The following is a 16,022-nucleotide window of genomic DNA, read 5'->3' as shown; positions in this document are numbered from 1 at the left end:
GAAAATGTCGAAATATCAATTTTCATTTCATATGTTAGATTGTTGTTGAGATCTCGAAAGATGCTATGTTTTCTCCTATATTTTTCGTAGAATAATAAATTCTTTCAATATGGAAGGAATGTATTTTTTGTGGAGAAATTTGATGTTTGACGAGAATATCGTTTTCCTGATAAGTGCACAAAATTTAATCTCCACAAGCAAATATACAATGCGAAGCAACACGTGTAAGGAAAAACTTTTGTTCTCGGATTGACAGCAAATATTAATTTTGCAGACATATATCAATCATCAAAATATCACTTTTTACTGCACGGGCAGCAAAGTAACGACTTTTCTGCCTAGGCAGCAAAATGATTATTCTCGATGGGAATAAAACATTCAACATTTGACATCTGACAATCAATATTTTTTGCCACCTCCCTTATTTCTGGAGGAGTATGTATTCTAAGAAACTATCACTGTCCATGATATAAATATATCCGATATTTTCCCAAAAAACTGTTAAATATTTCATAAGTTGTCAAACTATAATTATAATGGACATATACATTCCAACAATTGCGATTCCTATCAAATTTCGTTTTAATTGATCACTACAGGAAAAATGAAAAAATTGTGATAATTTTCCAATACAATATCCTACATATATTTTTATATATAATCGAAGAAAATACCTACTGAGTAGGTAAAAGTACATATGTACTACTTTGCACACTTACCGAAATGATTGCAACGAAGCTGATAGATATCTAAAGATATCTTTTCTATATTTTACTATTATTATAAAAATTCAATAAAGAAATTTTCACAAATATTACAAGCCAGATACTAGGACTATGCATTCCTGTTGCGATGAAAATTATTTTTTTAAATGTTCAACTGCCTAAGTTTTGGCAACCAGACTAAAAATTGAGGAGTTCAACATTATGATATAAATATTCCACGATGATACCATTACTGAATTTCAACGCGGTTTAGATATCATCAGAATGAATGCTATACCGCTGTGAAGTCAGAGGTAATTCCAAAGAAACAAAAAAATACAAAAATATCTTGAATGAAAAAACAGAAATAATGAAGCATTTAAGAAGTGGCAAATTTTCTTGGTAAACTATTTCTGTATCCACAAAATCAGGAACTCTATTGAATTAACATTTCTGAAATAAAAAGCCAGGTGCCTAACCAGTAAAATTCAACTTTAGTCACTTCTAAAAGTAATATATATGTACTCCAAAGCTTCTATAACTTTTTCAATACGTTTTTTGTAAAAAGATTCGTCTTCGCCTTTGAAATAGGCTTCATCCTCGGAAATCATTCCTTCATTGATGCCAAATGTCTTTCCTTGGAGCATTTTTTGAGGTCTGCAAAAAGGCAGTAAACCCTGAAATCCAGATCTGGTGGATAGGCTTGGCATTCAATCAGTTGGAAGTGCAATTAAATTCAATTTGAATATTATTTTCATCGATTGGCAAGGACATCTTGTCTTAATGAAAGGTATTTTTTCTTTCAAATTTGATGACGTTTGTTTTTTAATTTCAACACTACAATGGCTTTTTGTTAGTCAAAATCATCAATGAAAAATAAATATATACCCTTCGAGTTCATATTATTCCTCTATAATATAGTGGCTGACAAGCAAGTTCTTCTCTCAAAAATGCATCAGTTGTACCTTTACACTAAAAATAAAAAATTGTAGAAGTATTTAATCACCGAAGAATCACAAATTCCCGAAGAAAAATTTAAAAGAAATGTGCAATGATTTCATGAATGATTTCACGTACTCCCCTCGTACATAAGCCGAGACAGTCTGGTACAGTATAGAATTCGTTCACCGTTCGAAAGATTAATATTATGAATAAAACTATTACCTCGGGATGTAATTTTAAGTTTTTTTATGAAATCTTCGACAACGTTTGACTGTTGCTTTGATGTTGATTGGATTTTCTCTCGGTCTGAAGAATGAAGGCGCATTAGAATGATTTAACTCGGAAATAGTCATCGTTTATTAGGTAAATGACCAGATCGTTGATAGTTAAGTCCATTATAGTAGATCTTATTGCCTAAATAGAACGTTTCAGGTATGCCCGATAGGAATATTTCACATATTTCATACCATTCGACCTTAATAGGATATGCCGTTAAAAAAATGATAGGAAATATTTCTCGATGACAACATATAGGCAACGGTTTTTTTAATTAGTTTCGATGACAGTTTTTGGTATTATTTTCTATACTTGTGCAGAAAGTTGAATTTTTCACGGCATGTTGAAGGAAAATAATTTGTTGGTATTTTCTACTGAAGATTTTCAGTTGCTTATTGTTTGCTTCCACTCAAATAAAAGGTCATTTGTGTAGAATGGTCATTGTTCTTTTTCGAAATATACCATATTATCGCTGTTAGAAAAAAAATCCCATCTCACATAAATATGACAATATGAAGAGTTCACACAACAGAATTGAAAAATTGGTGAAAATAGGAGAATGATGACTATTTTAATATCAAATCTTCATAGAGTGGAATTCTACCAAAAGGGATTTTCCGACGGAGGTCATCTTATATTCAATAAGTTGACAGAAAGTGATAGTAAGTTACAATCAATACAACTGTTGCAATTGAGTATGGCTCCACCCAGATATGAAGATTACATGTGTTGATATAATCTTTTATAATTTTAGATTTATGCTTCAAATATGGTAGAAAATGAAACGAAGCATGAAAAAAATGAGTGAATTATTCATGTAACGTACTCAACATTTGTTCTAAATCAGAACAGTTTTAATTTTAAAACGATTTTTTCTGTAAATAGATATATAAAATATGTATATATGGGATTTCAACTCCATTACTTATTCAAAGATGTTATAGAACATTTCAGGTACATATGATGCGAATGGAGTGAACAAGTATCCTACTTCAAACCAAAGTTGGTCCTTTCGACCTTCTTTAATTATTTTGAATGAATCTGAATATCAAGTATTCTTACGTTAGAGTAAGGGTTCTCTTCGATCTACAAAAAAATAATAACACGTATAAGATCGTTATTTGAAGAAGGTAAGTGAAGCAATTTGACCGATATTAAGAGAATATTGGGAATTACATATTACATACAACTTCCAAACTCAAATTCAGGATCGTAGAATAGGTATATTCATCTGAAAAATGGTTCTAAAGCCATGTTTTCAAAGTTCTATCTGGAAAATTTTCCGATTTTCAGAGAATAACTAACCACAAGAATATCTGAAATTCATAAAAAAATTTTTCGACCGTGACAGGACTCGAACCTGCAATCTTCGGATCCGAAGTCCGACGCCTTATCCATTAGGCCACACGGTCTGCTGCATGAAATGTTGCGCAAGGGGAATATGAGGGTGAAAAACAACCCTTATAGCTACAATAATCGAAAATTCGAGGTGAAAATGCAGCTTGTTTTCGTAATGAACAACATTTCAAGAAATTGCATAAAATCTGTCTCGAAAGAATCAATGGGAACATCACGGAACATAAACAGTGTCTACTCGTCATGGTATATACATAGATAGGTTCAGCGCTCCTGACCCAACAAGAATGGGAATTGGGAAGGTAAAAATGTTTCAAATTGAACCATTTTCGAGTAACATGACTTGTTCGTTGGAACTTCTGAAATCACGCTTCTGTATGACTTAAACCAAAAATGAGGGTTATTGAGAACATAACCCCATAGAAAAAATAAGAAAAAATCGTAAGTAACAATTCGAAAAATGTTTTTTTTTTATGAAAAATTGGAGTGGTATACTATATCTTTCAAAACATCCCCTAAATTTTCTGTGCAAACATTGATTGGTGAGATATTGATGGTTAAAGACAAAAAGGTCCTTTTCAATTCAAATTTCAAATCTGTAGGACAAAAATAAAAACTGGCAAAATATCGCAGAAATTTTAGACACTGTATTCATTAGGATTGAGCGGTACACGTTGCTTGAAAAATTTTTTCATTATGAGATCTCTAAAATATAAACTTTAAGCTTCAAAAGGCTTTTTTTCGAATTGAGATACGACCATTGTTATCGAAAATACAGCCATTTGAAAAACCGCTTAAAATTTCGATATTTATTTTGATCCTTTAATTTATTCCCCTAGTGCAATTACAATATAGAGTATATGCACTGGTTAGCCGACCGGCACTGGTTCTCGACCAATCCGTGATTTGAGATAAAATAATAATAAAAATATATCATGTAGTGCAAAATATTTTCGCGGTACGTGTTCTCGACCATTCTACCCTTCCAAGATAGTTTGCATAGTAGGGGTATAGGTCAAAGTTTTTGCGCTAAAAATTAGTTTATAATCGTCTATCATAGAAAAGGGTCCTTTCTCGTCCTCTTTTAAAAAAGTGCTTTGTGATATATGACCAGAAAATAGTAATTATTTCTCATTTTAAATTAATTATGTGTGTATATTTTGTTCCATATCAACTATAAGATATATTTTTGAGTGTATTTCAATCAAGAAGCAAATGAATGTATATTTTTTTGTTCAATATTCGGCGGTCGCGAACTGGTACTGGAAAATTTGTATCTTTCATTTCTCGACCAAAGTGGTCGAGAACCAACATGTTACTTCAATTATTGTTTATTTCAACTGATATATTTCTGTTGGATCATTTTCGTTTTTTTTTCGATACCCTGATCCATTTATATATCTACTTTCTGAATATTAGTTTGCGACCACCGAATTAACGTTGAAACACTTATTTCTACCCTTTATTTATTCGCGGTCGAGAACAAATTTGATTGTACTTAATTCTCGACCATTGGTGGTCGGTGTTTTATATTTTATTTACCCATTAGTTTCTAAGTAGATATTAAGAGCAAAATAACCAAATAATGTTGTATGATTTGCTACTTTGAAATATTTATAGAAAGTGGAAACTTTTGTAAAATAATTTTTTTCACGTTCCGAGTGTTTCTTACTTGATTACCTCATCTGAAACCCATCTGAGTGATAGGTAGTGATGTCGATGGTACGGTACGAAAGTAAGTACTAATCACTCATCTTGCTCTAAAGTTTTTTATAAAATTTTTAAGTGGAGCCGCCACTATTATTAGTGGTCAAAAACAAAAATGGTCGAGAACTCTGCGGGGTGGTCGAGAACCGAAGGTTATTGAGATTTTCTATATGTTTTCACATCTCAAATGTTAAATGCGGAAAGAACGCTTAAAATTTAATGACAAATCATTTGAAACTCGCCAAAGAATCGATGAACACCAACACTATTAAAATTTGATAAGTTTATGTGTGAAAAAATCGTACTCGAAATCGATGTTTCTGTTAACTGGTCGAGAACCAGTGCATTTACCCTATTTCCGTGACTACAAAATTGTGCTTTAACGTGTAGGATATGAAGAAAAAATACCACAAGATTTCCCAAAGCTATCAGTTTAAAGAATTCTTATCAATAATTCCGAGCAAGCAGCAATGACCAAGAGAATTCTCAACTAAATGACTGGGCTTTCGAAACGCCAGCCCCAAAAACGGAACAAGATTGTTATTTCTCGCTCCGTCAAGCCTTAACAGGCGACTTACCGTGAGTGGAATCACGGCGAAGAGAAGAACTACATACGGAATTATCGAACGCTTAATTATATCGATTCAGATGGTCACGACATATTTCGTGCAGAGCTATATAAAGTCATTACGATGTAACTATAGTTGGTCAATTGGATAACCGTCGACGTATTGACGAATGTGCCGGAGAAAAAGTGAACTGGGTCGACACGACGACGAAGAATGGCCATTTGAGCTTTTCCTCCTCCTGGGTGAGTCATGGGCGATTGCATGAAAGTCAGAGTTTAGCGTAGAAATTGTCACGCATGTATTCTAGAAAAGATACTAAATGGGAATAAGAGGAAAACTTGAATTTCGTTAAATATGTGATGGCATGGGTGCCCTCAGAAATTTTTCTCAGGGGGGGGCGAAATGAAAATTATTGAAAAACGAAAAACGCGTCCATGATTGTCGTAGGCGACATCAGTATTCCGTTTCTTTCTATTTCTGTATTTATATTTATCACATGGGTCTACTCTGAATTTCAAAAGATCACTAAAGGTGGTACAGGGTGGACAAAAATACAATAGTTTCGTGTGTGCTCATAAAAAATAACGCATAATATTCTTTATTAGTAAAATTAACAATATTATCAAAAATACTTATTGTCTAGCGCTTATTGGTTTGAATGTAACACCCTGTAGTTTGTTACATTTTTAGATTAATAAAAATGAGCTGTTTCCAAACATGTTTGGTACTTGTGGTCTAGCAGACAGAATATGAAAGAAATTATTTCTTATTTTTATACATTTTTATTAATTTAAAAATGTAACAAACTACAGGGTGTTATATTCAAACCAATTGCCGTAATTTTGATAATTTAACTAATAAAGAATGTTACGCGTCACTTCATGAGCACACACAAAACTATTGTATTTTTGTCCACCCTGTACCAATTGGAATCAACATGTGATACATTGGAATCTGCTCAGCCAGAGTAATCGGAAAATTGAGACAAAATGGGGGTGTACCATTAAAAAAAAATGACGCTGAGGTCAATACTCGAAAGTAATTCACCCTGTATATTAGATTATTATTTTAAAATAAGGTAAATTAAAATCAAAAATCGACTTGTTTCAGGATTATTTCTTAAAATGGTCTATTTAGCTAAAAATGAATTTTGTTCCATAATTAACGGTTACGGACGCAGTGTATAAGATGAATTTATAAACAAATTGACACGCATGGAGTGCTTTCGGTTCCATGACTTTTCTTCACCCAAGAAGTGCTCAACGCGCCTAAAAAAGTTTTCAATTCAAAAAATACCTCTGCCGATTATGAATTATATGTATAGTATGTAATTCCATTGAAAACCGGAAAATAGTTGTGAATCTATTACTTTTCTTTTTTCCTTGCCCTTTGGATTGAGAAAGTAATATTGAGGGTGTTGAAAAATGAGGCATCCAAAATCTCAGGGGGGGCCATGGCCCACCTACCCCCCCCCCCCTGTGGGCTCCCATGTGTGATGGTTTAAGCAATTTTCAATAGATGGTTGAGGCGAGCTCATAAAGAACAAGAAATGACAAATATATAGTTCTGTGGTCTCAACTCAATATCGACTATCGTTACCATCACTCTCTCATTCACATCCCTGTGTTCACAGTAGTAAGTTGTACAGACAGCAATCATAATCATAGAAATACAGTCCGCTAGTTCATAACTGAGATGCATAGAAAACCTGGTGTGTCTACTTATACCTGTAAAACTTTCAGACAAAACGGGAGATTTTTCAGATTTATACCTACTTGATTTCGAAGGATCGCATTTTTTTCAGATGGCGCATACATCGTTTACCTTTGACATTTCTCTCAATTCTCGACTCTTGTGAACCAAGATCTATGTAGATCTTTTTTTCTTTATTTTTATCTTTCTGATATTCACTGAATATATTTATTGCTTACGATAGAACTGTCATTTGATAGGCCTATCAGTGATAACCCTGAAATCAAATTTCACCTTACAATAAAAAGTAAACAGGGTAAATAATTAAATCAGTAAATTATATTTTATTTTGTAAACTAAAATAAAAATTTCGTATCTACTTTTGTTTACTGCACTTACGGATTTGAGTTGAAATAATGTAAAATTATATATTTTTTAAAAAGATATATCTTGAAAATTTAAGCTCCAAGTGAAAATGAATACGATAGAGCAGCGTGGCTTTGCGAACTGCCGAATATTTTAAGTTTCATTTCGTTTTCGTAAAGTTGGAAACAGAAATGACTAATCCGAACCTTTAACCACACTATATACCCACTTGTTGCAACCGTCGCAGTCGTTTGGTGTACCTACATAGAATGGTGTGCTACGGTATGTTATATGAGCGAGTAATTTTTTAACGTTTTTATAAATGCGAAATACTAGGAGTCGTGCAGAAAATATGGCGAACGGTACATCAAAATTCATGTAGAGTCAAGTTAAAAAAAATCGGAAAATATTAGGGTTGAGAGGGTTTCGACATTTCGGGAAATGTTTCTACTGTGGCACTTTGGCGGGAGACTTTGCCACATCCCAATTTTGTTTCACCTTTTTCATTTTTGGCTCGATTATGGGACGTCAATACAAAAAGAAGTTGGGTGTAAGGAAATATAGTAATTATACGGAAGAAACGCTAAACCGAGCAATGGATTAGTTTTCATTTTTTTGCTAAGGATTAATTCTAAAAATTTAAGTAAAATGAAACAAATATGTGGAAAAATCATTGAAATATCTCTAGAAATGAAAAAGTTATGGGACTTTGAAGTTGCGCTTGGAAGAATAATTTCATAGTTCAGCGTCTAGTGTGTGACGTCACTCCACTTACACGAGGCGACTGGTATTCGCAGAGTGCTTACGAATTCATTGGTGTACAATCACTTGTGCCGTTCGTGTCGTGTTTTGTTCGTTACACGATGGCTGAAATAAAAAAAAAATCCTACAAATATTACTTTTTTCTATTTTTACTTTTCACTCCTCACATAAATATGTTTTGCCATTGATAAATGGATAGACTTCAACAACCAGTACTCAACTACAAAGTGTTTATGAAACGTTTTTTAAATAAATCATCGTTACAACTTGAACCATGATGAAGCAAACTCAAAAGTAGATACTTACTTGAAAATTTTAACTCCTTTTATTTCAGCACTGACATAAGATGGATCTGAAGAAAAAATCTCCATCACTGCGAATATATCTATTTTAGGCAAATTGTCACTTTGTCCTTTCACAAAGACTTCTTCCATTATGGTGACATAAAAACAAAACTCGAGTTAAAACTACACTGTACAACTACAAACGGCGCGAGAGCCTTGGCGCGGCTAAGTATTCAAACGTAAGAAGTGTGCTCCCTCGTGTGCTCCCTTTCTTGTGATTCTTACCACAGCAGTCGACAACTAAAATGTTTAAATTGAACATACTTTGCACAGGACTCATTTTATAAAAAAACGAAAAAGTTACACCAAGAATACTATAAAAAGTAGTGCAAAGTCACACCGCTCTACGGTACGTTATTTGAATTCAGGACATCAAATTAATATGGAATCAGCTCAAAAAACCTCGACACCAAAGCAGCTGTTCCCCTGTGAATCTACCGATCTATCAACAAACGCGGTGACTAACTAAATTCGTTCTATCGAGCAAAAAAGGAATTTAAATTTACCTTTCTGAATATAACAGTTCCGAAATAAAATCCACGAAAAGATTTCTCCGTTCATTCAAATCGGAAGCAATAAACAGACAACCTTTCCGTTCTCGCAAGTTTCCACGAAACCTTTTCGCCATCAGCGAATCAACATCGTCATGTTGGTCTCTTTTTGTTTCGGAGGATTTTCGAGTCTGATCCACTTACACCCCACAATTGACCGTTCTAAATGCAATCATCTGTCCAGTTTGTCACCAGACTCTGTGGTGGGTCCCGTCGACCATGTCACCGGGGACTAACCCAGATCCTTATCTCTCTCCGACGCTCACACTTCATCGTCTCCCTATCTCTCTCCCTTTTAATTTGACACATAATAGGCCTACTGGATAACACCTCGCACCGCACAGCATTAGGGGACACGGACCATAGAAATAGATATACACAATTGGATGTTTTGACTGCGGTCATTATTTAGAGGAGAATTTTGACAGTTGCAGAGAGATCCTCATTGTGTTATGAATGGTTTTATTTCGATCGGATGGCCTGAGCATTTGTTCGATCGTCTAGGAAGTTGAGTTGGCTTTTATTCCGTGATGATTCTTATTTATTACGATTGAAATATATCTGGTGCTTTGTTGAGGTCACAGATAATGGGGGAGTTGAAAACCCTGTTACGTTGAGGACGTGATTAAAAACTATCTTGGCATTGTCTGCTACCTTCTCGGAGATGAACTGGCTGTCAGAAATAGTTGACATGTTCATGTGTTGGCCGGTTGGTTTTGAATGATATCACCACCCTTAAAGATTTTCGGGAAGAACAATGGGTGAGGAAGAAGCACCTCATAAAAGGTGTTTCACGAATGAATCGATTATTGGCTACTAAAATATAATGAAAAATCATCAAAATATGCAAAATGTAATGGATCCAAGGTTTTCTCATTATTATGCTTCAATAATAATAATAACTGTTCTTTATTGGCCAACGACCGAAGTGCTTCAGCCTTCTGCTTCAATTCGCTATGTTTTTGATGAAGCGATTAATTTTGCATAAAGCTTGCTATTCAGTACTTACTTGCAAAATCTCAACTCATTTGGATCACTGAAATATCAGATTTTTTTCTATGTACTGCTTCAATTTTTTATGGATGAAATGCAGCTAGCAATACGATATTTTGAACGAAAAGTGAAGAGTGAAATAGTTATTTTATATCATTGGTAGTCACGGAAATATTAGTTAACATTTTTTCGATATCTTTCGTTGCATTTTTTGAATATTTTATGGTTCTGATGAAGGGGTTAACAGAAAATTCTGGACGAATTATTATTTTACATCCAAATGCAAATTTTCATTTTGGTCGAGCCTGCAGTTTTGAAATTATCAAAAAAAAAAAAAATTGAATTAGCCATATCTTACGGACCTCTAGTCGGATTATGTACAAATTTACATTTTTATAGTCTAGGTTCAGATCTCAAATGAGTTCGTTAATGTACAAAATCTATGTAAGGATTCTAGATATAGCCGTACGAAATATTGTTTTCCTGATGATTTCAGAATTACTCATTAGATCAAGCTTCACATTTAGATGGATAATAAAGAATTCAAGCACCATGCAAAATTTCATTTCATCGTCAGAGCCACAAAAAATTCAAGAAGAATATCTGAAAATTTCAATGGCAACTGATCCGACCAAGTAGACATATTGCATGTTAATATACAATTTCAAGCTTTATGTGAAATTTCGTGGTAATCCCATCGTCAGAACCAGAGAAAATTCAAGGAGAATATCGCAAAAAAACTCAAAATTTCAATAACAATTGATCGGGTCAAGTAAACATTTTGTATATAAATATACAATTTCAAGCTTCGTGTAAAATTTCGTGTTAATCTTATCGTCAGAACAAGAAAAAATTCAAGAATAATATCGGAAAAAAAAACAAAATTTCAGTGGCAATTAGGAATTCACGACAAGTACTTAATGAATAAATACTTGACATTAAAAACTACTACTTGACTTGAACTTGAGTTAATTTCAAGTCAAGTTCGAGTAACTTGAACTTGACTTTCATGTGAATATATAATTTCAAGTTTCATGTAAAATTTCGTATTAATCTCATCGTCAAAACCAGAGAAAATTCAAGGAGAATATTCGAAAAAAACTTGAAATTTCAGTGAGAAATGATCCGGCGAAATAGACATTTTGCATGTAAATATCCTACAATTTCAAGCTTCGTGTGAAATTTCCTGTTGATTCTATCGTCCGAATGCAGTCCATAAAAATTTCTTTTAGGGTGCTGAAGTTGATTCCTAACACTTCGTTTAAATATTTCATTTGCTCATTGAACATTTTGAAAACATTAATATCTCAAAAATAACTTGAAGAAGAAAAACTTTCCGAGGCGCAGAATTTCAATAGAAGTAACAATAAAGGAGTAGAAAAATTGTCCACACACAAAAACAAGTTCGATTTCTCTTCCGGCTGAAACTAAATATACACTTGAAGATATTTGGAGAGCGCAGATATACCAATAGCTTCAATGAAAATTTCTGGTCAATATCTCTTTCACTTACTCCCCTATTGAAAAATAAATACCCTGTGTATTGATGCCGAACTAAACCTGCAACTTCAACCTTCAAGTGAGGTTATACACCATTTAAGTCATAGATATCTAACGGTTTTTGAGCCCAAACAATTCGAAAACATTGTTCGACACAAAATCACTACAATCCGACATCAGAATACCGCAAAGATCACTAATAACCGCCTATTCTTCAATCTGTAATAACCACAATGGCTAATAGCTATTCATCAAAAACCGTCCCAACAAGTTTATTCACCTGCCCATAGTGTATCATTGCGTTTGCAGTTTTATTTATACATATTCATCGGTCTCCGTTTTTGTTTTTCGCCGTTCAAGGTGGGTGGCCACATAATATAGACATTTAAGTCGTCGAGAATGATCCGGTAGCACAGCGGGCAAGGCCTAATTAAGATTCAGTATTATGTAATCAGCATTATTAGACATATCTGTATGGTAATCGGGCTTGGTTTTGGGTTGGGAATTGGAAAATGCTAGTTTTAATTGGGAGTTATGATCTAATAACTGTCGAGGGTTAGGGAATGATTTCTGGGGGGTACCGATGAGGGATTCGTTATTTTTGGTTTATTATTCGGAAATTCAACACGATTTTAGAAAATTATTATTTTCTCTTAATGAGAAGGAATAAATAAAAAATAATATGTACCGGGTTTTTCACTGTAATTTGACCCCCCCTTTAACTTTGTTACTAAAAGAGGAACAAAAAAAATTTTTTTTACAAAAGTTTCACGAAATCGACTAGTGTTTTTCGAAATGATTTCACAAAACGAAATATATACAGAGTGGGCAATATATTGATAGCAACTTCATTTTTTCAAATGAAACCCCCCATATATTTTTCTATATTTGACTAGCTCTTTTTCCCCTGATTTCGAATATATAACATATGTTTGGCCTATCTCTCTTATTCTGAGTACCACAGAGTTTCAAATTCTAAGAACCTCCTGGCAAAAGTAATCAATTTTCAAGTGGAAGGCTGCGATAACTCAAAATGCCATTTTTGAGTTATCTCGTAGGCAACATAATAATATACGTTTTTCACTATAAATTGAAATTGGATCATTTGGATGCAACTCCATATATTCTCTCCTTGTAGCTTTCTTATTTTATTGTTCTCCACATAAAGCGAATATATTTCAATTTTTCCGCTTCTGCGTAGTGCATATTCGATGAATAGTTTTATTCAATGAAAAACGTATGTTATATAACGTAGCCAACAAGATAACTCAAAAAAGGGCATTTTGAAAATCGCAGCCTTCCACTCGAAAATTGATTACTTTTGCCAGGTGGTTCTTAGAATTTGAAACTCTGTTGTACTCAGAATAAGAGAGATAGGCCAAACATATGTTATATATTCGAAATCAGGGGAAAAAGAGCTAGTCAAATATAGAAAAATATATGGGGGGTTCCATTTGAAAAAATGAAGTTGCTATCAATATGTTGCCCACTCTGTATATATTTCGTTTTGTGAAATCATTTTAAAAAGCACTAGTCAATTTCGTGAAACTTTTGTAGAAAACATTTTTTTGTACCTCTTCTAGTAACAAAGTTAAAGGGGGGTCAAATTATGGTGAAAAACCCGGTACATATTTTCTGAGAAATGACAAAATAAATATCAACATATCAGATTGCACCTGGTTTTTAGTATTTGTTCCAAATTCGTAATATAATATTTAAAATTTATGATTTAATATTTCCAACTACCCAAACATAAATTACAGAAATATCAAATATATTTCAATCCATCGATCGAAACTTGAGAAAGATAGAAACATCTATTATTATCACTAAACATTAAAATACTTCAAAATGGTTTAAATTTTCATCGAAAAATCTTCAGTGAAGAGGCCTCGTGTGAATTAGTAGAATTGTCGCATTTGGGGCTCTGAAAATCTAAGAATGATTGTTGAAAAGCCTCTCCATCCTCAACATTTCACCGTTCGGTGCGGTTTTTGAGCTGGTGGTGTGATTGGACCTTCCTTAGAAAATGAGGCTGGTGCATCTACCTAGCAATGATTACTGATGTTTCATGACCAAAATTTGAAGATATTAATGAGGACGACATTTATTTTTAACAAGACGGTGCCTCATGCCACACAAGAAAAGAATCAAACGCAATTTTGCTAGAAGAGATTTCGGCGGTGTTACTTCTCGATGAGGTAATAACAATTGGCCACCAAGATCTTGTGATTTAACACCTTTAGACGTTTTTTCTTTGAGGCTACGTGAAGGATAAGGTCTATGTCAATGCTTCACAATGGATTCAAGAGCTGAAAGATTGAATTCATGAAATTATCGAGGACATACAGCGAGTGACGACGCGAGGAGGGGTTTAGGGGGTGCCCGAGCCCCCCCTAAAATTTTCCTTGTATCAAAATGAAACCCCTTATTAGAAAACCTTCATTTTCAAAAAAAATTCTATCGGGTATCCCAAATTTGTTGTCTGATAAATGGATATCAGAATCACTTCAAGCTATAGAAAAAAAAGAATGAAACATTTTCGGGCTGGATTTTGAGAAGAACAATTTATTGGAAACCGCAACCTTAAAAATTGTTTCTAAGTTATAAGGGAAAATCGGAAAATGGCGTGAAATGGAAAGTTCTCATAACTTCTTTATAACTGGTGCTATAAAAAGAAAACAAAAACGTTCTGCAGGCACTTCTTTCAGTAGAATCCATTGGTGTTATCGTTTGTATTTTGTTGCCATTAGTTTTGAAGTTATAATACGAACTTGTGTTTTTTTAAATGTAAGCCATAAAAATTTCTGTAAGAAAATCCCATTTTCTCTCCTTTTTCAAATTTATATAACAAGACATTTCTCATGCATTTATAAAAATCATGCAAAAGTTTCAATTTCACATGGGAAATCAACCAAGTGCATATCTATGAATGAATCTGTGAATTTCAGATTATTTAAATATTTGTTGCTCACTAAGGTCTCTGGATTTAACACCATTGGATTTTTCCTTTGTTAAATCTGGAGACCTTGGCAGCCCCCGAATATTTTGAGTATCTGAAGTTCACAGATAAGTACTCGGTTCATTTCCCTTGTGAAACTAAAAGATTTATTGATTTTTATAGTTTGATAAGAAATTTTTGAAAATGGGAAAACAGCGATTATATTTGTTAAATGATTTTTTATGGTTTACTTTTAAAAAAACACAAATTTGTATTTCAACGTCAAAACTACATTGCAATAAAAGAAATAGATTCTAATGAAAGAAGTGCCTGTAGAATGTTTTTGTTTCATGTTTATAGCACTAGTAATAAAGAAGTTGTGAGAGAACAGGCTACAAGCTTTGGTTATATAGGGTCTCAAAATCAACTATATTATAATTGTATATTTCCGAATAAATATTATTAGTATTATCATTATTATTACATTTCAAGCTATTTTCCAATGTTCTCTTATACCAGTTCAATTTAAAAGGTTTTGGTTTCTCTCAAAAATCGAGCCCGAAAATGTGCAATTTATAGCTCAAAGAGATTCTGAGATCCCCTCACAAGACAACAAATTCGGACACCCCATGAGTTCGTGAAAAAATTTCTCTATTTCAGTCAAGTTTTGTGAATTATTGGAGAAATTCAAGGAAAAATTCATCTTATACATCCTAGTGATTTCTGTATAGCATCTTGGCAGTTGGTCTGACTGTTACGAAAATTGACAGAATACGGAATTTGAATTTGATTCGTACGTCTCGAATATTGAAATAATTTATAATTACGCATTCAATTCGTTAATTATGTTTGAAGATATCGATTTTACAACACCAGAATCAAGAGAAATTGCGAATAAAATTGCAAATCATTTCACATTATATTATATTGACATTTGACGTGTGCTGAAAATTGATAGGATCGGCAGTCAGTGTTGACAACCACAAAACGAGTAATATAACTGAAAACTGACTTGTTTCGTCAAATGGAATAAAAATTGCAATATCGTCATTTATACTTATGAAGTCTACAGCCTAAAATAGTCGGAAATAACTCCTCAAAAGACATAAAACTCTACAAGTAGCAAGCCCCGTATGCAAATGCAAGCTGTCAAGACTCCAGCACAACCAAAACATGTGTTCATACTTCTGATAGCAGTCCGCAAACGACCCTGTTCGCTGTTGAGCTGAATGAGAGGGGACGAGTCCGAGCATGGAGGACCATAATGAAAATTCAAAAGGGGGGTGGCACAGCCGATAAGGGTGTCGTAGTAACGGGAA

At 33.6% G+C, this 16,022-nt stretch overlaps 1 protein-coding gene and 1 non-coding gene across 3 annotated transcripts in view; both read right to left on the bottom strand.

Moving 5' to 3' along the window:
• LOC123684692 (homeobox protein invected-like) overlaps nucleotides 1–16,022 on the bottom strand; it is a 132,588-nt gene that overhangs the window by 42,450 nt on the left and 74,116 nt on the right. The gene's annotated exons all lie outside the window — the stretch shown is intronic.
• Nucleotides 3,262–3,334, bottom strand: Trnar-ucg. Its single transcript has one exon. It is a non-coding gene; the product is annotated as a tRNA-Arg (tRNA).

The sequence above is a fragment of the Harmonia axyridis genome, chromosome 1, assembly GCF_914767665.1.
Source record: "Harmonia axyridis chromosome 1, icHarAxyr1.1, whole genome shotgun sequence".
NCBI lineage: Eukaryota > Metazoa > Arthropoda > Insecta > Coleoptera > Coccinellidae > Harmonia > Harmonia axyridis.
The sequence above is the reverse complement of the archived record's forward strand: the minus strand, read 5'-3'. Positions and strand labels throughout refer to the sequence as shown.